The sequence below is a fragment of the Dermacentor andersoni genome, chromosome 1, assembly GCF_023375885.2.
Source record: "Dermacentor andersoni chromosome 1, qqDerAnde1_hic_scaffold, whole genome shotgun sequence".
NCBI lineage: Eukaryota > Metazoa > Arthropoda > Arachnida > Ixodida > Ixodidae > Dermacentor > Dermacentor andersoni.
In genome coordinates this window covers 152,551,885-152,575,813 of record NC_092814.1, presented here as the reverse complement: position 1 = coordinate 152,575,813, position 23,929 = coordinate 152,551,885, and the positions used below count along the sequence as shown (strand labels likewise).

At 45.7% G+C, this 23,929-nt stretch overlaps 1 protein-coding gene and 1 long non-coding RNA gene across 2 annotated transcripts in view; one reads left to right on the top strand and one right to left on the bottom strand.

Annotated features, from left to right (window-relative positions):
- Positions 1-23,000, bottom strand: part of LOC126546251 (uncharacterized) — a 36,591-nt gene extending 13,591 nt beyond the window's left edge. The window contains exon 1 of the mRNA XM_050194406.3: positions 22,722-23,000. The gene's annotated coding sequence lies outside the window, so the exon portion shown is untranslated. The remainder of the gene's footprint in view (positions 1-22,721) is intronic.
- LOC140217304 (uncharacterized) lies at positions 1,318-22,362 on the top strand. Its single transcript, XR_011893790.1, has 2 exons — positions 1,318-1,466; positions 22,036-22,362. It is a non-coding gene; the product is annotated as an uncharacterized lncRNA (long non-coding RNA).
- Positions 23,001-23,929: the final 929 nt, after the last annotated feature.

The following is a 23,929-nucleotide window of genomic DNA, read 5'->3' as shown; positions in this document are numbered from 1 at the left end:
ATTTTCCCTACGTATTCATTTCACGTGAAAAGGCGGTAATTATACGCGTGGCGACATGTCCTAATAATCATGCATTGATGAAACTTTGCGTGCAGCGCTGCGAAAATTTCAGATACAGACGGCGTTAGCCAATCAGGCCGGGGTCGAATCTGCAAACGCCATGTACAAGTTTCACAGTTAGCTCACGTCATGTTCGTTCTTCTGCGTTATATCGCTACTGGCGGGCGGAATTCTTATTTGTTCCTCCGTGAACACACTAGAGAGATGCGAGATGAATCCAAAGTAAAACATGTGGTATGTCGGCTGGCCATATTAAAGCGAAGCTTTTCTTGCGAACCTTTCCTGAAAGTGGCTGCTGGCTCGGTGGGTGCTGCTGCTGCTGCGGTTTTGCCGAATGTCTCGCACGCTCGACAGCACTACCATCTTTACTATATTCTTTTAGGTGTCCAGGCTGCTGGCCTTGTTTACTACGGAATCACTCAGTGATAAAACAGATGATACCTAGATGTGCTCATTGCAACCAATATACAACAAATATAAAGCAAACCTTTCCAACGTTTCTATGCCTACTTTCTTAACTGTTAGGCGACAATCGCACGTATACTTCTATCGCACCAACGCCAACTGCCTCTTTGAGATGATCGCCACATGCTGATGATGCATCTTCCATACTGTTGCACATACCCACCACCAGGGATTGGGAACGAAACGGACGTTACACTCAAAACAAAACAACAAGAAATGAAGAAACACAAGCCAATATACGAGTTGCCACATGACGTAGCACGGGTGAGCTAGAGCACGCGCGCGCGTGCTAATTTCCTTCACGCCGAAGACACACGCTGCAGGAATGAAGTATGCAAATTTATAGCGTTTCCCCAATAACCGATTCACGGAAGCTTCACTTCCCATAGATTCCAGAAGGTGCGTTGGATCTGCTTTGCATTTGTATTTCGAACGCGCGCTGAATCGTAGAGCAGGCAAGTATACGCAGACAAAGGTACTAAAGGACAAAACGCTATTTTTATTTTTATTTTTGCATTTATGCGCGGTAGTGAGACGGTAGAGACTGCTGCTTCACTGCTGCTCGCCTGGTGTGCGTATAGCCTCAGGCAGAGCGTTCACCGGAATTTCGGTTATCGGGCGGCGGCTCGGCGTGCCGGCCATAAAGCAGCGGGAGCTTTGTAAAAGAGCAGCTGTGGACGCGGATCCGCCGCTGGGCGCACCTGTGCGCGGCGCCTGTCGACGAGTGGAGAGCTGTTTCTCGCCTACCCAGGTGTTGCTCTGGGCCGCAGTGCGTGCGTGCGTGCCTGCGTGCGTGCGTGCGTGCGTGCGCGTGTGTGTGTGTGTGTGTGCGTACGCGCGCGCGCGAGGAGAGTGCTGCAATCGGACGGCACCGCGCGATGTTTGCACAGAGCCGTTTTCTGTGGCGGACACTGCGGCCGCCGACGTCCACAGAACCACACGTGAGCGCACGGAAAGGAAACAATCGTTCTTCTTTCTTCCCCCCCCCCCCTTTTTTTTTGCGCACTTGCTTCAAGAACGTCGTTTTTGTACACTCTTGATGGCCCACGATGCTCTCGTTTTATGAGTCCATTACCTAAGCTTACATCTTCAATAATAATAATAATAATAATAATAATAATAATAATAATAATAATAATAATAATAATAATAATAATAATAATAATAATCTGAGACAGCCCTTTTAATCTGAAACCTCCCGGAGAGATGATGGCGACGCGCCCAGTGGCGGTATGCACAGCTAAGCATGAGGAAGGCAACGAACAGTGCTCACACTAATTTCCCCTCCCGCGCAAAGCTGCAAGCTTGGTGGCGCCCGTGAGACAGGCGACACACGCCGAGTGAGTGGTTTCAAGCGGGAGATGCGTGCACAATTTCTGCTCCCGAGCCGCATAGTTTACCGGGGGATACGCTTGCGCGAGAACCTTGTGCGGGATGAGTGAAACGGCTGCGAGACTTTTCACACAAACCAGGCGAGCGCACATGCCGTCCAGAGGCGCAATTCGCCGCCAGGACGGTGGAGTCATAGCGGAGCTTGCGTGCTTGTCGGCTGTGCAGTGAGTACAAATGCGAACGAGTTGGGCCTGCTGGAGGCAATGGCCGAGTCTTGAGAAAAACTGCTCGCAAAGCAGAGGACGTGGATGGCACCGAGACAGAAAAAATGTGGCATCGAGAGCATGAAAAAGAAAGAGGGGGAGGGCGGGGGGGTGGGGGGTGGGGGGACGTCCGCATAGACGTGGAAAAAAGGAGAACAGCCGGCTCTTAATGCCAATAATATAAATAAGAATACAACATTGGCGCGTTGAATAAAACATATTTAACGGCTTTTTCGCGCGCTCTCGGGTTTCCAGCACTTCTTTTGGATGGTTGACGGCATCGGGCGATATTTCGGCTTCCAGCCTTCGCCGTGCGCTTGCATATGTCAGTGACTGACTAAAATAAAATTAAAACTAGGTGCCCAGAGTTGCGAGGGCGATAACGATGGCTAAAGCTGAACTGGAACACGTGCGGCCTTTAGCGAGGCCTTAGTGAAAATATTAATGATTCGCTGGGTGTGCTTCTGACGAGAGAGGTGACCGGCGGCGCTTCATGCTGGCACAAGGTAAAAGATGCGCTCACGCAAGATATACATTGTGTTCAGACGCTGCTTTGTGATAATGTTATAATTAGTCAATTCTGTGTGATCTTTGGACAGCAATGCATAGCTATCTAACTGCTACACTGCGACATGAAGAACACACACACACACACACACACACACATATATATATATATATATATATATATATATATATATATATATATATATATATATATATATATACGTGTGTGTGTGTGTGTTTTGGGGTATCTGATACTGAGCGTGAAACGTGGCAAGAATCGGAGAAGAAGATTGTGGAACTTTGTGCTTCTAACCTTAATATCAAGTTGGACCCCTCAGATATCGAGCGCGCTCATAGAATTGGCAGATACAGCTCTAATAGAAACAGACCCATAATTATCAAATTAGCTCATTTCAAAGTAAAACAACATATTCTTTCAAATGCTAAACAACTTAGAGGGTCCAACTACAGCATATCGGAAGACTACTCAGCTAACACTCGGCATGCACGTAAACAACTAATTGAGTTCGGCAAGTCGCAACAGAAACCTTTCAAACTCCGGTACGATAAACTAATCGTGGATAACAGAACTTACAAGTATGATAACACTACAAATAGAGGTATATCAACTTCATAGCTACCATCGCGCACTATCGCGAAACCAGATAGCATCCCTGTATCATTCGTTTATACTAACATTAGAAGCTTGTTGCCCAAGCGCGAAGCACTCTGTAGCCTTATCGATTCTTCTGATTGTAAGCTTCATGTACTAACTGTACCGTCGATAACACAGAGCTTAATTCTTTCCTTCCTGATTTTGACATTTTTAGGCGGGATCGTGTAGGCAAACGCGGAGGAGGTGTTCTGATAGCTGCCCATCGCAACCTTTGTTGCTCCATTGTCAATATCACTTCACCTCTAGAAACTTTATTCGTATTGTGCAGTTCTTCATACCTACAAACTATTATCGGTGTATGCTATCGACCCCCCGACACAGATGCTTCCTTCACTATTCACTTTCACGAGGCACTGCAAACTGTTACGAAGTCATTTAATCATGCACAACTACTCCTCTTAGGTGACTTTAACTTTCCTGATATAACATGGTCCGAACCAGCCATAACACTGTCTAAAAATAACTTTGAATGTAGTTTTCTTAACACATGCCTCACCTGGTGTGACGCAGCTAGTATCTACCCCAACGCGAAAAAACGAACAGTGCTTTAACATACTCGACCTTATCTTAACATCCCATCCCGACAGTGTTTCTTCTGTAACACATCTACCAGAACTAAGTGATCGCTCGGTGCTGCATGCAGAATTATCCTGGCAGCTACCTCAGTGCAAAAAAATCAAAAAAGAAAATAACACTCTACGACAAAGGTGATTACATCAGCATCAACAATGCACTAACCGAGTTTTACAACTGGTGCATTATAGATTTCCGGAACCGCACAGTAGACACCAATAAAATGATCGAACTAACTACGACTTACATACCAACTATCATTTTAACAGAGCGACCTTCGTCCCCATGGTTCAACAACAGATTAAAACGACTAAACAATAAAAAGAAAAGATTGTTTCGTAAAGCCAAGCGTTCCAATACCGCCCCGGCCTGGGAAAAATATTACGTCACTGAAAAGGAGTTTGATTCTTTGGCCGCAACAGCTAAACGAACCTTCTACTCAACTACACTCCCTAACATGCTGCAAAACAATCCCAAACAATTCTGGAAATACATTAACTTAAATAACCGCAAACCATTATTATTATATGATAACGACAATAACCGTGTTCCAGACCATAAAGTATCTGAAGTACTAAACTCTGTCTTCTCTTCCGTGTTCACTTCTGAACTTAACCCTGACCTCCCAGACTGTCCTTACCTCAACAACCCAACGATGCCAGACATAACAATCGAAGCACTTCACACGGTAATTCTGACTTTCAGAGACGAACGCCCTATTCCTGGAAGAACTTACTTGGGTTTCACCAGTCACCCTGTCGAGGAATACCTAGGACCCGCACTTCGCTGCTATAATTGCCAGAGATTTGGGCACATGGCGAAAACCTGCTGTAGCACACGTCGATGCAAAATCTGCTCAGAAGACCATGACCACAAGGAGTGCAAGTCACTTCTTCAACCAAAATGTGCAAACTGTGTGGGGAACCATGCCGCCTCCTTCTCAGGCTGCCCACAGAAAAAAGCAGCGGCACAAATGCGTCGACATGAACTAATTCAGGGAAGACAACCGCGACGCAATGAACCCGCACCAAACCTCGAGATTGTTAATCCAGTGCCAGATCACCCACCTCAGCGGGCACCGGAACCACCACAACCAAGAGCACCAATAAGATATCCCTCCTCTAGAGAACAACCATCAGTGCAATCAAGAGACCAATCAAGAGGATCACAGTCAAGCGCCCAGTCTTATGCATCAGTGCTACGGAAACCCAGAGGACAACAGGCAGAAAGTAACACACAAGAAAGCTCCTGTACTCGCACACATTTCTCTCAGCGACCTTACGCACCTACTGCAGAAGTAACACCAGCTAATAGCGAACATACCACAGCATCGGTGACACAACTGATTTTGCCAATGCTTTTCGCAGCTCTTAAGGCAATCCTATCTGCTTTGCCGGAAGCAAACAACCTACCAGAAGTAAAAGCCTTTTTGCCTCTAGAAGCACTGTTGTGTCAACAATCCGGGCCGAAACTGCGGCAGGCACAGCATGAATAACCGCTACAAAAATGTCTCCATATTTCAGTGGAATGCCAACAGTTTTCGAAGAAAGTGTGCTGACTTTCGTAAACTGCTTGTGCAATACAACTTCCCAATACTTTGCATTCAAGAGGCGGGAATCACTGACGACTTTCGCCTCTCGAATTATGTGATATATAAGACTTCTCGTCAAGGTGCTGTTAGCAGAGTGCTCCTGTGCGTCAGAAAGGACCTACCATCTTATCAAATTCAGTCCAGTGATTCAGACTTCCCGGAATTCATCGCATGTAAAGTATCCTTTGGCAAGCTCTGTATAACAATGATTAATCTATATCTACAACCTTCAAACCGGATTTCAGTAGATGCGCTAGTGGATATCTTCAAAATAGCTCATTCTAATGCATTTATATGTGGCGACTTCAATGCACACAACATCATCTGGGGCAGTGATCATTGTGATGCACGGGGTAATGTTATTGAGTGGGCCATAGATAAATGCAACTTGACTGTTTTAAACGATGGGTCGCCAACATTCCTTCGTGGATATAATTACTCAAGCTGCATAGATGTTACCCTGTGTTCACATGATCTAGTGAATGCTGTGGGATGGACAACTGATATGGAAACGCGCGGAAGTGATCATTTTCCCATCCTTGTTAACCACCCTAGCATGCACTATGATATCAGGCGTTACACCAGACTAACCAACTGGCAAGCTTTTCGGTACCGCCTAACGGATCAAATTACCCAACATGCAACAGTGGAAAAATTTACAGAATTTTTGCAGGATAATATGAACATATGCACAAAGAAGCTCCCAATACCAAAAGATTATGCTGCAGTTGACGGAGAATATGAACACCTAAGAGCCATCCGACGCCGATCCGAAAGAGCTTACCGACGGAGCGGAAGTTTAGAAGCATACAGAAACGCTCAGAAAATACACAATGTAATGCGCAGACGAATGGAAAGCTTAGGCAAACGGCGCTGGAGCGATTTCTGCGGCACGCTGTCTCCTCACACGGCTGTCCCACGAATTTTTCTAGTAATTCGTTCTTTAAGCGGACCTGTAACACAAAGCTTCCCATTTCGTGCTCTCGCTGTTGCCCGGGACACGTGTGAAATAATAGTTGCAGATGAATTTTGTGAGCTTATTTCCAGATCTGCTTTTTCATCACAATGTGCAGAATTTGATATTTCAGTAGAGTTGGCTAAGCGAAAATTTCTGCTTGCTACTGGGCCCAACATCCTCAATTAGATCACACTTTCACATTAAGCGAGCTTCAATGTGCAATTGCATCATGTCGCCAAAAGTCCGCTGCTGGGCCGGACGGCATTACGTACAATATGCTAAGAAACCTCGGACCGACAGGTACAAATGCTCTCTTAGACATCTATAATAACTTATGGATAGAGGAAACTGTACCTGACTCTTGGAAAGTCGCTCGAATCATACCAATTTTAAAACCTGGTAAGACGCCCTTGTGCCTTGAATCCTTCCGCGCCGTTAGTTTGACAAGTTGTTTATGCAAAGTAATGGAGAAAATGATTGACGCGCGACTTCAATGGTGGTGTAATGAAACGAATGTGCTGTCCAACTACTTAGTTGGTTTTAGAAGATATAGACGCACAATGGATGCAATATTAGATATAGTAACCTGTGTGGAGCACGAGCGTGCACGTGGAAACATGACTATAGCAGCATTCCTAGACATCAAGAGGGCATTTGACACTGTTAGTCACGTTCATGTTCTGCTAAGCATGTTGGAACTTGGTCTGTCTGGCAGGTCCTTGCGATGGATTTCTGAATTTTTATCAGGTCGCAAAATATTTGTTCAGACGGGTGAAGGAAAGAGTGCTGAACATATTGTCAAACAGCGAGTACCACAGGGAAGCGTACTCAGCCCCTTCCTTTTTAACTGCGTCATGGCTGATTTAACGCGAAGACTGCCATCACAGTTAAAGTTTTCACTGTATGTAGATGATGTGTGTATTTGGACATCTGGGTCTAATGCTCAACTACTTCAGATGGCATTGCAAGACGGAATAAATATCATCAACAAATTTTTGAGAGAAAGAGGAATGGTACTATCACACGCAAAGACTGCTGTATTGCCCTTCACTCGGAGGCAGTTAAAAAATTTCACTCTTAATCTGGAAGGACACCCTCTAATGATTGTCACACAGCATCGATTTCTTGGTATAATACTTGATAGGCAGCTATCCTGGGCACCCCACTTAAAAAAACTCGAAAACGAGGTCAATGCCATAGTGACTGTACTTTGCAGACTTGCAGGCACATCATGGGGCGGATCAGTATCGTCCATGCCGACTGTTTACAATGCATTAATACGACAAAAAATTGCATATTCCGCGCCCATCTTACACGGACTTTCCCACACGTCAGAAGAGAGACTTCAAAGACTTTTAGCTAGAGGACTACGCCTGTGTCTAGGAGTTCCACGAGCGACTTCGAGTTCTCTTGTAATAGCTGAGGCTCGCCAATCACCATTTCCAGTTATGCGAACTACAGAAACATGCCGGCATTATTTCCGTCTTGAAACCCAGCATAAAAACCACCCATTGGCTCTAGACATAATGAAACGAGATAGAAGTTATGTTCATATAGAAATTAAAAAAAATCTTCACATATTGCCAGGAAATGAATTTTGGAACTCAGACATTGAATATCCTCCATGGCTGCTTACAGTTCCAAAAATCGAATTGTCAGTAGAAGGGATATTCAGCAAAAGAGACATGTTCATTCAAGCTGCTCAACAACTAGCACTATACCAGATATATATGCGGTATTCAGGATACACACACGTCTATACAGACGGCTCCAGTACAGCAACCTCTTCAACTTCATCATTCATTATACCGCACCTGAACAAACAAGAATCATTTAAGTTATCTCGTGCGACTTCGTCCACAACGGCTGAACTGTTCGCAATCCTATGTGCGGTAAAATTTATATTGTCAGTAACAGAAGCGCAAAAATGGGTAATTTTCAGCGATTCACAGGCGGCTCTAACATCACTCTGCAGCACAAAGGGGAAAACATTCAGCGACAGTATAATATATGAAACACTTAAAAACCTCACAAATGCAAGCGAAGCGAAACATGCAATAGCATTCCAGTGGATACCAGGGCATTTCAACATTCCTGGCAACACAGCAGCCGACGAAGCAGCACAACAAGCGCACCTGAAAGATGATACGGCTCCGCTCCCAATATCAAAGAATGAATTACGCTGCATTATAAGGACAACGTCTTTCAACATGTCTAGAAACACTTGGTTTGACCAGAATTCTAAGAGCTCTGACTTATATCATATTGATCCATTTATTGAATTCAAATTTTCATTGTCATTAGATAGAACTATGGAAACGCTTATTCATCGATTAAGGCTAGGCACTGCCTACACAAAGCATTTCTTACACAGAATTGGCCGAGCGGAAACCCCCGAATGTGATTGTGGATTTGTAGATGAAGATATATATCACCTCCTTCTAGATCGCCCACATCACGACACACCAAGATGCCGACTTAAATCAGCGCTAAGTAAATTAGACCGCAGACCTTTCAGTTTAAGGAAACTTTTGGGCCCTTGGCCAACAACGGCCTTGCAGAAGAGCGCTTTAAAAGCACTAAAGACTTTTCTTGAGGACAGCGGCATCGTTGGACGTTATTAGTGCTTTCATTGTTCTGTTCATTTCAATGTCACTCTATATATGTATCTGTTTGGGAATTATGTTATGTTGACTGTTCTCTTGTGACTGTATGTGCTAATATATTTACACGATGTATATACCACCCGCTGACTAGACAATGTGTTATCAGGCGACAGTATCGTTTGTACTTTTGAGACTTTCGACTTCATAAGTGTGGAGACATTTGCCATGTATATTGTATGTACCCGCTGACCCGCTGACTAGAAAATGTGTTATTAGGCGACAGTACCGTTTGTACTTTTGAGACTTTCGACTACATAAGTCTGGAGACATTTGCCATGTATATTGTATGCACCATGTGTTCCTTACGTCATAGTCTTCCTGTGGAAACGTTGCGTTATAAGTCCTGGTGCTTGTGTGAAAAGATTATTTGATATGTAACCGTGAACCCTGAATGATGTATGACGGAACCACCCAAGAGATAAGGAGTAGCCGGCGCCTTAAATTGCGCGCCAACATCTCCTTATATCATATCAATAAAAAAAAAATCGAAGCACATGGTATCACCAAGCTAATTGAATCCCTCAAATTAACATCCTCAGCCGGCATCGATGGAATCAACTCCAAAATGCTTAAGAACACTGCGCACATCTCTAGTGTATTTTTATGCCACATCTTTCAACAATGATTATCATCTCGAGTGGTGCCGCAAGACTGGAAAATAGGTAAAGTAATTCCAGTACCAAAAAAAGGATCATCGTCATCGTGCCACAACTACCGCCCAATCTCCCTCGTCAGTGTTTGTTCTAAACTAATGGAGCATATAATTTATTCTCATATTGTAAACTTCCTAACATCCGCTAATTTCTTCAATCCTAATCAACACGGTTTTCAGAAAGGCATGTCCTGCGAGACTCAACTAGCTCTATTCGTTAATGACATCAGCTCGCATCTTGATCAAAACATACCCATAGACGCCCTCTTCCTAGATTTCCAAAAGGCTTTCGACAAGGTTCCTCATGAACGGCTCTTTCTAAAACTATCATGTCTTAATCTTAACCCTTGCGTTCTCCAATGGATCCGCAACTTTCTGACTAACCGTCAACAGTTCGTTTAAGCTAATCAATGCTCGTCTACCTTATCACCCGTTATCTCCGGCGTGCCACAAGGCACAGTTCTAGGGCCACTACTCTTCTTAATATACATTAACGACTTACCGATAGGTTGTTCTTCCAAAATTAGTTTATTTGCTGATGATTGTGTAATCTATCGTCCTATTACTAACGACGCTGATTCTCGCGCTCTCCAGTCCGACCTTAACGTCATTGAAACTTGGTGTAATAATTGACTAATGTCCCTCAACGTCAAAAAACGTCGCTACTTACTTTCCATCGTCGCCAATCATTTATTTCAGCTAATTACATTATCGCCGGTTCGGAAATATGTGCTGTGACTTCATATAAGTACCTAGGCATTAAGTTGTCCAATAACCTCAGTTGGTCCTCGCACATTTGCAACATTAGCAATGATGCCAATCGTGTACTATGCTACCTGCGCCGTAATCTACGTCTTGTTCCGCCCTATGTAAAACTACTCGCATATTTAACAATCATTCGACCCAAACTGTAATACGCATTCTCAGTGTGGGACCCACACCCATCTAACCTGGCAACAGCACTAGAATCCATACAGAATCGTGCAGCAAGGTTCATTCATTCTGACTACTCTTACCACACTAGCGTTACTAAACTTAAAGGGAAGCTGAAAGGTTTTCCAGAAAAAATGAGTGAACATCTGTACATAATGGTTTTCAACCCTCCGAATTCGAATATCGTATCGAAATTGAGCGAAAGAAAGCGCAAATATATTTTATTTTGACGAAAAGTGCAGCAGCGGACACGCCCAGCTCGCGCGTCTCGTTTCCGCCTGTGATTGGTCGGGCGCCTCGTGACGTCAACTCTAGTAACCGACCACTGCCGCTACACATGAAGCGCGGTGCCAGGTAGTTTGGTGCTGTTTTTCTGAGACGGTAATGGAAAATTTAGAGAGACTGCGTTTTTCTGAGGAGTTCGGCGTTACTCCCTACATGTACGAGCCGATTGCGAAGAGCCGGCCTCTCGAAGAAGCAAACGATGCTGGTGCGAGCAGTGCTTTCGACGCGAACGAAAGCAAAGTCTTGGGATCTCCTCGTGTTGGCAATGCTCTTTGGTGAGTATGTTTTTTGCAAAGCGATCTAGTGATCTCGCCGATCTTTCGCCGATCTAGTGAGCTCGTTTCCGGTCAAACAACTGTAGTGTTGTGTTCCTGCATGCCTCCTCGTGGAACGTAAGCGGGAATGCGATCGTCGGCATTTGTGCGCTGTCCAAAGCTGTCGGCAATCTACAAAGACGGTTTAAACGCGTGAAAAGCTTCCCGTTTCATGCAGTACGTGTAGTGACCTTCATCTGTTGACTACCACGTTGACTACCACTCACGTTGATTACCACTCACGTTGACTACCACGCACGTTGACTACCACTCTACATACACACAGACGCACCAACAAAGGAATGCAGGGTCGATCGAAGCAGATTACGATGGCACGCACGCAGAAACAAGCGCGGTCAGGCACGGTCGCGGACGCTGCGAAGGAACGAAACACTAGAGTTGACGTCACAACACCGCGGTTTCCGGTCTCCGCTCGCATCGCCAGCGTCAGCAGAAGCGCGCGGCATTCGACGGGGGGCGGAGCTACAGTGCAATTTCATCCGACGATTACGTCGCTCCTAATTGAAAAAAAAACCCAAATTTTACCTACATGGTTCATAAGGTGCCCGCATCCGTCTATGAGCGTTTTATTGAATTCGACAGACTCTTCAGCTTCCCTTTAAATCATCTCTGAACCCCCCAACCCTCGAGCAGCGCCGCAAAACAGCAAGCCTGTGCCCCTTTACAATTTTTATCACTCATTACTTCATCAGACCGACATCGCGCCTGCGCATCGCACTTCATCCCGTCATAGCCATTCAAAGGCTGTTTATCCCCCTACAGCTCGCACCTCCGCTCATCTTAACTCTTTCTTCGTTCAAACAGCGAAAGACTGGAATCATCTACCTGCAGAAGCGGTGCACCACTCCAGTCATTCATCCATCCATCGTTCAAGGCATTCATTGAAAATACGATCTAAATATGCCCACCCCTCATGTAAAACCCCAAATGGGGTATTTGAGGTACTAATAAATAAATAAATAAATAAACTACAAGAAACTCAACTGAGGGGCCCGATCTTTATTAGTCCTAGCATAAGAAGACAGCAAAGACACCAAGGACAGCATAGGGGAAATAACTTCTACTTACTAATCGAATTAAACAAACGATAAATAAATGGAAATGAAAGTGGATGAAAAAACAACTTGCTGCAGGTGGGTGACGATCCCCCGTCTTCGCATTGCGCGTTGCGGTGCTCTACCCATTGAGATACCGCGGCGCCGTTTTCCCGTCCACTTTCTTGTGGATGGGAAAACCCATGGAAAATTGGCAAATGTCGCCCTCTGAAAGCTGTCCGAGCGTGTCGTCAAAGAGGGCAAAACTACTTTAAATGTCATACTCGCTTCCTGATCACGTTTCCTTCCTAACGCAAGCTACTTTTAACGCAGCAGATCTTGGATGTATCTGAAACCAAACCTTCTTCACGGCCCGAAGCATTGGTGACGCGACTTCCCCGCTAACCATCGCTGGAACACATGGAGGCATCAGCTCTCAAAGTTATGCCGTGTGCTTCAGCCCAAATAGTACGAAACAAGCGGTACACCACCGCTGCCGCTCCGATCTTTGTGGGTACGCCAATCCACCTGCTGTAACGACAAACCACTGAATGCTCAGACTCCTTCCGGCAGCCAACTCTCCACCGCATTCAGATCTAACCCAGCCCCACCATTGAACACCAAACCAAACCCAGGTAGAGGTTCAAAAATGAACGAGCTCGGAGACCACCAGGTCACGAACACAAGCTGTCATTTCCACTGGACATCGCAGACCCGTCACCTCCACGGTTCACCCGACGTCATAGCTCCTGATAACATCTTTCATTTCACCCTCATTCATGGACCGCTCAGCCACGCTCGACGTGTCGTCAAGCTCCGGCAGTTTGAGTGTATCAGTGAGCCATCTCTGCCAACGGCCACAGTGCGAAAGAAGCATCACCGCATTGCTGTACGGATGATTAATTCTACTTTCCGATAGTCTTACATACTTCCGCCGTTCTAAACATTCCGTGTACTTGTCAAGACCTCAATAACAGCTTCATCGCGCACCAAAACGAAATATTATATCTACGGTGTCATTACGCCGGCGATGACTTCAGATTGTTTCACACACATGACGAAGACAAGATGGGCGGTCGCATAGACGACTTAGGTTTTTAAACAGCATATAAGTGCGACCAATAACTGCTCTGTTTTCAAAGAGTTCTTGCTGTGCTTGCCCAACCACGACATCGCGATCGTCTACGAGTATTACAACTGGCTCGCAACATCCAGCGCAGCCCGCCAAAGCCATCTTAATCGACCAGTTTGCACTTCAACGAAAACAACTCTGAGAGCTCTGAAGAAAACACCAGCGTAATCTGCAGTCATGGGCGAGTGTAACGAGAAAACACCGGAAAAAGTAAGAACGACGAGGAAGCGGCAGTAAACAAGCGTTCTGGAGAACAGCTGTCTGCAAGTGACACGCAAGGGATCAAACAAAAATGCGTCTCAGACTTTGACGCGCAAGCATATATACTCGTACTTGTAATGTCATAACCGTTCGTTGCAAGAAATATTTTTACAAGAAGATATCGGTAAGAAATTAAGGATTCAAACGAAAAATGACTGATGTGACAAATTCAATCACTAACTGACCCCATGTCACGCGGTGAACTAAGCAACAAGCTCTCAAGTAACGTGGCAAAATAAAAGATAGAAAAGCAGGGCTATAAGAGAAGAAAATAAATGGCGGGCTACAAGGCCAAGCGATTCAAATTCCTCACACTTTCATTGAACACATACGCAAGAGTATCAAATTTATTAATAACAAATAATTCACTGACGGCTGTATCATGGTTAATACGGAAGCTGTACTTAAATAAAGTCACTTTCAATTTGTCAAAGGACTGGGCACTCTTTCGGCCAACTTAAAGCGGCATTCATACTCGCCTCTTTATAATTTCGAGCCGTGATGGGTTCCCATACGGCAGCGTGAGCGCCATTAATTGCGTAAAAGCGCGCCACATTTCGAAATTTGAACCAGGTAGTGGATAAAAAAGGTTCGCCACAGGGCAGAGGAAAGACGGCAGTGCCTGATTGATGAGATGGCGCGAGCTGGCAGTGGGCCGTTCCCCACGGCTGCATCGTCCAACCAAGGAGCACCGGGAAATCATTCCGTATACGCTTGGCAGAGTGCCTAGTGTACCGGTGCAGGCAATGCACGGACCTTATTTAGTGTTGAGACTTTCGCTGTCACTATTCAGACAAAACAGCACTCCCCTCACTCTACTCTGCGCGCTGCTTGTGCAGCTCGCTAGATTCACTTCTATAAAATTCACTAAATTTTGTTGGTGATATTCTGGCGCTACAGCAAGCCACGTTGGGACGAAACAATATAGCAAGTGAGGCCGATATGTCAGTTGAACAAGCAGGCGATAAGACATCACTCACGACAAGCAAAAGCGTTTCCATATAGGTACTGTCTTTATCGTTGTACATTTGTTTCACGTGCCACAAATTTCCTTATGCTTTTTCTACCTTACCCGTCCCCCAGTGTAGGGCATATAGCAAGACGGATTTTCTCTTCCGATTAACCTGCCTGTCCCTCCTCTCTATTTTGTTGCTCTTGCAATTCGAAGCAAAGTAACATTAGGAATGTAGAGTTATAACATTGCGTCACTGGTGTCGTAAATCAGCCATCTGTGAGCGCCAAGCGTCAACCACCGGATCTGAAAGTAAAGGTGGTCGTCCTCAACTAACTTTCGTCGACAAGAGGGCTACATACACGAACCTTGGCGCAGTTTTGAAAATTTCTGCAAGCACGTAGCTGACCGACAAAAATGTTCATTGATGAACGACGAAGGCAATGAGAGTGGCTCATGGGCTTGTTAGCATGTCATGTTCAAATTGTTACACAGCACACACAAAGACAGGGACACACATAAGGTGTGTTGTCCGGTGTACCATTTATGTCTGCGTCTGTATCTTCTTCTGTGCGCTACAACAATTCGAAGACGAAGGCAAACTGGGGTAGAACTCATTATGATGATGATGGTTCTAAGTACTGTGAAGGAGATGCGGGTAAGCATGTTCAAACCTCTGGTACGTCATTTAAGCAAACAAATATATCAGTTAAGATGCACTCACATACCAGTAAGGAACGGGTTATGTAGAGTTTAATTTACTGTTCATTTTTTCTTATGCACCCAGCTTAGCGGCCGATACCAAGCGCGGCAGCGTCCGAGCCACGTCTGAGCCAATGGCGACGGGCGTTAAGAATGGAACATGAAATGGATCGTTAGAAAATAACGACTCCGTGACTCCGAATAACAGCTAAGAAAACAACGACTGCCGGAACGACAGACAGAGCAGGTGTGGCCGAAGATAGAGTGCTGAAAACAATGTAGGTTTGGCGGAACGTTGGTGCGCAGGCGGCTTTGAACGTTGTCGCAAGTGTAGGCATACCGAAAGCACTCCGAAGGCTGAAGATGAAAGCAAGGCAGTTGGAATCGAGTCCAAGGCTATCGCGGATACTGGGAGTGTCCCGGCTGAACACAAGAAATCTAAAACTCGTTGTCTATCTTCTTATTATTCTTTTACATCGTAGTACGAGCAAGCCACAGAGCTTCTTTCTAACGTGTCTCATCTAGGTATTCAATCTCAGAACATATACTCAGGAATATTGATCATGAATACCAGAAATTAGTCTACTTCGTGAAATATCTTGGCGAATAGCACACGTACTACATGCTGCACAGACGACATCATGTAATGAACACGATGGTTTCTCATTTCCTTGAATCACGAACTGGATGAAAGCATGTAAACCGCAGTCGCTATATTGTGAATATTGTTGTACGGTATACAGCAGGATCCTGGGTCACACGGAGAAATTTTTTTAAGGAGCATCCGGTATTTTGTGTTCTCTTTAAGGAGATAAATTGTTGAGATTATCTAATTTTTAATATGTAAATTTACGGTCAGCCTGTCACTACGTGGTAGAGCACATTTACAAACATCAGTTTTAGTTTGCGGTGCGAGATCTTGAACAGAGCTCTTTCTTGTTTCTTTCTTTTTTCAGGCTACACAAAAAAACGCGAAATTTGGGCTATGAAAAATCAGACAGAAAAAGAGAGACGCCTACGCCGTCTCCCACATGCACGCGCTACAGCAGTGCTACTCCAAAACACGCCGCTAACGAACTCAACATGCTCCCTTCCTGAACCGGTGGTTGCATCGATTTCACGTCGCATTTACCGTGGTTATAGCGTCTTAACTCCTGCCAGCGCCATAAAATCACGTCCGGCCCGGGCAAGGGAGAGTTTGCAACAGCGTCGAGCAATCTGCGAGAACCAAGTTATCACGTCCCACATAACAGGCTGTCGATTTTCTATACCAGGCTAAATGAAAAAGCGTCAATAATGTCATACTTATGAATGAGCGTGACTGATGATTACACGAACAAAATCACTCAATTACTAGATTACTAGGATACAGTTACTAGATTGTATGTACTTACTTGATTTTATGCCCCCCTTACTCAATCCCCATGTAGCGGCCTTGTAAGGTATTGTACAAATAAATAAACAAATAAATAAAACATTCACAGAGTTTTTGAGACAAGCACTTCAGCAGTACGCAAATGAGAGTTCACGGTGGATTTTTTTTTTTCCAGATTTCGCGCGGTTTCGTAAAGAAAGGGGGGAAATGTGGAAGGACCGACGCTAAAAACATTGCTCTTAGAACTTATTAACACATTGGCGGTAAACTGCATTGTTAGAAACTTAGGCAATTATCAACAATTAGTTAATTAAAAATTATGGAGGCTTCTTCGAGAAGCTGCTAACAACAGAGTCAATTTCATTCGAACTGGCCCGGTGAAACCTAAACATTTCTTTCGCTCGATACCTTTCGTATTTTTTATTTAGTCCTCCGCTGTTCACGGGCGGCCGTTCCAGGTATAACGTGGGTGTACAGCCGCTCGAACCACTGCCTAAGCTCAAAATGGAATAACTGATAAAATAGTTACATCACCTCGGCCAACAGGGCTTCGCTTTCTTTATTAGGGAACGTTAGCAGGGATGCCCAGCATGGCTCCAGCCGACTTCACGAGCTGCCATCATTCTATCAGTGCAAAGTGCGTAATTTATGTGGGTTAAAAAGAATAATGTGAAAAACAGGCGGGCTATGGCCGTTTAAAAGGGGCGAACGGAGATGCAGTGCAGACAATCACCTGTCTGCGACGTTTCACTGTTATTCCTAATCTGCAGGAGAAGCTTGCCTCCCTACTGGACGAATCGATCCATCGGCGGCGCTCGCAACATCTTCTCAAGCTTTCAAGTATCTGAGGAGTTCAAAGCATCCTTCACTGTACGAGACTACACGTGCATCTGTCTTCAGACGACCATGGCAGCGTATAACATAGTAACAGCGCAGGCAGATAGCCGATTGCAAGCCTCTAGGTCGTATCTACAGTCCAAACCTTTTACTGACTCCTCAGTTGACAAATAGTAATGAAGGCAATGACCAGGCTGTCCTAGATGTCAGTGTCACCCAACAGGCACTTTCTAATGCCTTGTGTTCCAGTTATCCCGTCCCAAACATGCCACATGCTCGCTCACTGTCGCTGTTCATCGAGCTATAAATCCATGTACGGCGCAATTCAATGTTCTAATTGGTTGGACATTACTTTATGACTTTAGACGTCAAGGAACATAAACAACCCGGACAACGTAAGTACAAAAACACACAACCAATCCAATAGTGATGTCCTGTTTGGCTATTTTTGTTATTATTATGCGTTCCCGGTCATTTTCGCACCTTCATCTTCTAAGCTCGTATTCAAGATAAACGCTCTTACGTTAGAAGCGTTCTTAAAAGCAAATGTAAGCTACTCTTCATGTCATACATATTATTAGCGGAGCCGGCAGACAAAGAGGAAACGGCACTTAACGGAAAGCGTTGCGAATCCGGCCCGTAAAGAAAGGGCTGTTTATAATGGCGGCAGTACAGCTGCCAGAGAGAGTGATAGCCAGGCTGAGCCCGATTGGATGCCCTGCACTCGGGAAAGGCAAAAGGCGGCAAAAGATGACAAGCAGCAAAGTTCAAAGCACGCACACATATGCTAAATGATCCATCGTTCAGTAAATGGCAAGCGGTGATTCAGCTCTATGACTCTGGGTATCTCGATATTGCTTGTAAGCTCCGGAGATGATAGAAAGCTTTGTTACATTCTTTTACATACATTGCGTAAGACATAATAAATTGCGCACGTTGTTGCAGCGATCCCTGCCCGCTGGAATCGTTCGAATAACCGGCACAAAATTCCCTACTAAACACTCGTCTGAATGTCGTCATCATTCTTGTCTCTATCGCCACTGATTCGAGCGATGAATTCCCACCGCTTCCCCCGAGCGCTCGTATCGACATACACGTCTACGAAACGATGCCTTGTACACACCTCTTAGCTTCTTACCCCCCTTCACGTAGTGCGGTTAACTTATCACGTCGGTTGTTTACTGTATCTGCTTAACTAACATTATATTCTCAATATGAAAGGCACAGAAATTGCTTTTCGAATGTATCTCAGGACGTCCGCTTTTATCATGTGCTTCTTTTAGGTGAAGGGCCTTCTGTTCTTTTTGACAAAGTAATAGTGTTCGTTACGCATAAGAGGGACTGTTTACCTTCCAGCATAGAATAAATAGAAATGTTCTTCATACAGTGTTACACAGTCACACACAAAGTCTCAGTAAAGCCCATATTCCTGCTTTACATCTTTTTATTGGTGTGCAAATAAAGGGTAGGTTGAGGCGCCTTTATGGCGATGGCTACTCCTCATCGCAGGGCAATCAATGCTAAAAGCACGAAGAGCACTGGAGACATGCAAATATCACGAACATTTGCAGTTCCGCGCACGAGCAAAGCAAGACTCAGAAGATAGTGAAAGAACGACACTAAGAGACACTGTTAACAATCCACGCAGTTTATGTAAACAAGTGAAAGTGCATGAAAGGGTTGGAGAGTTTTGCAGATGAGGCGGCTAACGTATCTTGACATATCTACATAACAAGACACACAAACAACAAATAACAAAATCAGACTCGAGTAACACATATCAATCTATGCCACGCAAAAGAAGAATTGTTGCCTCAATCATAAACGTTTAGTATGAGCCTAACATTTTTGCATTTCTTTCAAAGATTGCGCGGCAACGTACTTGGAGTATCCACAATCCTTGTTCCTATTGCAGAGCACCTTTATTACAGCCAACATTGGTTGCAGCACCCCGGAGCTCCAACTAATTAACTGCATACCTCCCCACAGACTCTGCTCAGTCTGCGAATAGGTTATTATGGAGCATACACATCCTTTTCAAAAGTTCCCAGTAATGATGTGTCGCTGACGTAACCATCACCCGGCAACAACACAGTTAGCCCTCATTGACAGCCTTCCAGTAGACTTACTGTTGCTGAAACCGTTATTTGCAGAACGGTATAGTTTGTGACGTGTGATTCCGACAAGAGCCATATTGGTGTCGTCTAAGAAAGACTTACCTGAACGTCTACTCCGCTTTGCTGGCTCATTAATTATTCCTGTGTGCTACAGCATTGCCATAACGCGTCGACCAAGACAGCGATGACCACGCATCTTGCGATTTCCTTCTCACCCGACGTGTTAGCCCAGTGGCTGACACTTCGCTGCTAAGCACGAGGTCACCGACTCGATCATGGCCGTGGCGGCCACATTTAAATGCCGAAAAAAAAAATAAAGACGATCGTGTGCACGTTACAGAACCCCAGGAGATCAAAATTAATCCGCAGTCCCCTGTTGTTGCATGCTTCACAATTAGATCGTGGTTTCGGCACGTAAAACCTCTGAGTACAATTAATTTCATCCTATTTCGGAAGACATTTGGTTATTAGGAGGGAGGGACAGCAAGAGGCGAAAGGCAGAGAGGTTAACCAGACAAAGTGTCCAGTTGGCTACTTTGCACAGGGAAATGGGATAAGGGGCAGAAAAGATCAGAAAACAAGACGTAAAAGAAAAGAACGCAGCAGTTCGCCATTTGGTTATTAGAATGCGCGTTGCTTCTTATGCAGATAGCCATGATCTCGGCATTTGAGGTTTAACATAAGTAAACGGCATACCACGGATAAAATAACAAGTTTGTTCTATAAGGAAACAAAGTAACGAACATTACATGAAGGAATGAAAGAGCTTAACGAACATTACAGGAAGGAAATAAGAGACCTTCCCGGCCTATCAGTACACCATCGGTACATGCTTTTTGTTCCGGTGGTTATTGACAGTGCATGAAGCGTTCCTGTCACGTGGCGCAGAAGAGGGCCTTGAAAGAGCACGACTGACAAACAAACTGCACGCGGGGAGGACGTCATGCAACATGGAGCAAAACTCAGTGACTGACACGAGCCTATCTCGAGTACGATAACACAGGCCTTTTGTACGGGTGGCAGAATAGGAGCGCGTAAAAAGAAATGAAGAACGAAATGAAAACAAAACTCGCTCAAGGTTCGCGTGAGAAGGCCCGTTACTTTAATGGGCTCCATCGGACAGAACACGAACTCTGCTGTCAATGCAGCCAACGCAGCGTGAACGGTGCATTGATATGCCACTCAGAGTCATTCAGCCGTCAATGCCCCCGTTTGCGTTCATTCGGTTCTTTGGGTAGTTGTCGTTCCGCACGCTTCGCGTTGTTTTAGGCCATCAACGCGAGGCGTTGTTCGCGCAGTAAAGCGAACACCAGCAGACGACCGAATGAAAAAAGAAAAGGGGGTGGGGACATTTTATTGGAGGCTCGCTGCCCTGGCTGCGTTCCCCACTCGCAAACATGAAAACAAATGCAAGGAAGGCGTCATGCTCAGCGCTTCCCCTTTTCGTGGTTCAAAAAAGAGCGTCTGCCGCGAGCAAGGGTCTCCCGCTCGGGTAGCGCTGAGAGCAGCAGCCGCAGCGGCGCTTACGTCTCGGCTGCCGATATTCGCGCTCACCCGAGCACGTAACTGCTTCTGTTGTGTTCGACTGAGGCCTCCTCTGAGTTAGCTGCGATGAAACGACAAACAGCTACCGGAGAACTGCACGCAAAGAAGTTCTGTGCGTTTTCTTTTGTGTGTGCTTTTTTTTCTTTCTGTGGTTAACGTAGACTTTCCCGAAGCAGTATAGTGATCGTCACCGAAGCCGGTGTGGAACGAGCTCAGCGTGTGGATGCCTCATTACGTGAATGTACTCGTAGCGCATGTCATGCAGAATTAAAGTATGCTAAAAAAAGTAATATGAGGAGAAATCCGTGAAAAATAAAGCACGACATGACTTTCTGGTCAGCATCAGCGTTTCCCTTATTTACCCCTACAATTAAAGCATTGTTTTTCTTTCTACTTGCCACAATCATAATTTAATATCGTTCTAAATATGAGCATGTGTGACGCTGCGTGAGGGTAAGGAGAGGTAAATAGCGTTTGCTTGCCACATTGACGATACCATATACCATAAGCTACTTAGAAATCATAAACAATGGATCATTTTTCGAAGTGAGGGGGGAAAAGAATCAAGGAAATTTGACACGTGGAGTGTCGTAGTGTCCACCTAGCGAGTTAAAACAGTCAGCCTTTGCAAGCAGCTTTGATTTGGTGGGACTCTTTGGCGTCTATAAATAGGAGGAACCTAGAAGACAAGTAACGTATAGCCGATTGGGCTAGTTAGTGTTGAAATACCTTGAGTGAACGCGCGAACATTTAATAGCGCTTCAACATTCGCGCTTTCACGCAGGATGCCAAAAGCCGAGCATGTGGTATCGCCGCATATCCAGGCCCAAGTTCATCCCAGGCCCAAGTTCACGACATGGCTGAAGCCTTGAGGGGCGTGCAAAACCATTTAGACTTCCACGGCAACATCGTGCTCGAGGCGCAAACTGTGGCAATCCACTGCTGCCCCATAATTGGTTCTGCTCAAGGCGACGAATTCCCTTTCCCTTACTGGGGACGTGGGCAGCGCCGTCTGCTATGCCGGCTTTGCCCCAACAGAGCAACGTCTGCACCTGTTGCTCAACTCGACTAGTTAGAAAGCGGGAGTCCGAATAAAGTATTTATTACCTGACTCAGAGTTACGCGGTATGCTCGATTATGTTTCAATCCCAACTCAGCGGACTGCTAGCTCTGAGACCGGCAGAAGGGGGCGGCGGATTTCGGACTGCTTCGCATTTTGCTCGCCTTCGCTTAGCGGTTAGTGCTGAGCACGATAGAGATGAAAAAAAAAAATAAGCGAAGGCCCAGTACCTCGACCGCGGAACACGTATCACCTGCTGCTCTACGACAACACTGATATTCCGCAACATTACCGGTGCACTGCAACAATACCGCTGCATCGCCTGCGAAGTTACCGGTGGGCGGCAGGCCACGCACCTGTGCAAGCTTCGCTCGCAGAGACGCGTGGCCAGGTCCCGATCGCACACTCACCTGCGGTGCAAATCAAGGGTTGGCTGCTGGCAGGAAAAACGCAAGACGCTGGAGTGCGCGGGTGCGCTGCTTTGACGCTCGTTCGACAAGTGTCGGCGTGGACACAGCTGCGGCCGAGGCGCTCTCACTAGCAGCCACGCCCGCGTGGCAAGACCCCGGCGAAAACGGTCGGCCGCCCCAGCAGCGCTTGCCGCCAAGCCAACTCGCCCGGAGGGGCCCTCCCCCTTTTGCAGGATGTGCGGAGCTGGCACGGAAACAACTGCCAGCGCGCAAAACAACAGCAAAGCATCGCAGCGGCGGCGGAGCGAGATACGAGGAGAGAGAGGAGGAGGACGGCCGCACGCGTAGAGGACAGACAAAAAGGGAAGGAGGCGAGAGAAAAGTTGCGTTACCAGTTGGAGGAAGTTTTAGTGCGCAAGATGGCAGCACCGAGCCGCCGTAGCATTGGCTGCCGCCCTTTTGTTGATCCCCCTTTTCAACGTTCAACTCTCAATAGCGGGAGAGTGTATAACTCGCGGACGCTGACATGAACAGCCACAGCGTGGTTTGGGCGCAGGCGTACGCATAACTAGCCGGTCGGATGGGACAACGATGCCCGGAGAGGACGTGCCCGTGAGCTTCGACATAACATCTCCCGCCGAGCGTCCGCTGTCCGAAGTCGGGCCTCGTTTTAGCAACGGAAGTGATGATTCGCACTGCGTTTATATAGATGAGCGTGAACGTCAGGTACCCGCCGAATGCAATATTTGTAAACCATTGACTGTCTTCAAGCTTTACTTAGATAGTCAGAAATGGGCCGGTTGAATAAACGCGCCGCATTTTGCCGTTCTAGTGTTTCGTTACTGTGGCAGCCACAACTACGCAGGGCAAGCGTTTAATTAGTGCACTCGTAAACTCAGTTGCATTATTTTAATGATAATTACGTAAGGATCTCAGTGCGCCATGTATTATACGTCAGTAGGCAGCGTATAAGTTATTTTTTGGAAGTTAGCGAAGTTTTCTAAATATGACTTTTCCGTCAAGTTCTTACAGCTCATAATACCTATCATTTCTTTTTTCCACAAGGGTACGACAAAAATGACGAAGCCCCTACCGCACCGCGTCAGCAATTTTCAACGAAAGCTTCAATCTTCTTGCTTGCAGCACCATTCACTCACGTGGCGCATATAAAACGCCAAACTTGTCGTTTATTTTTTCTCAAAGCACAT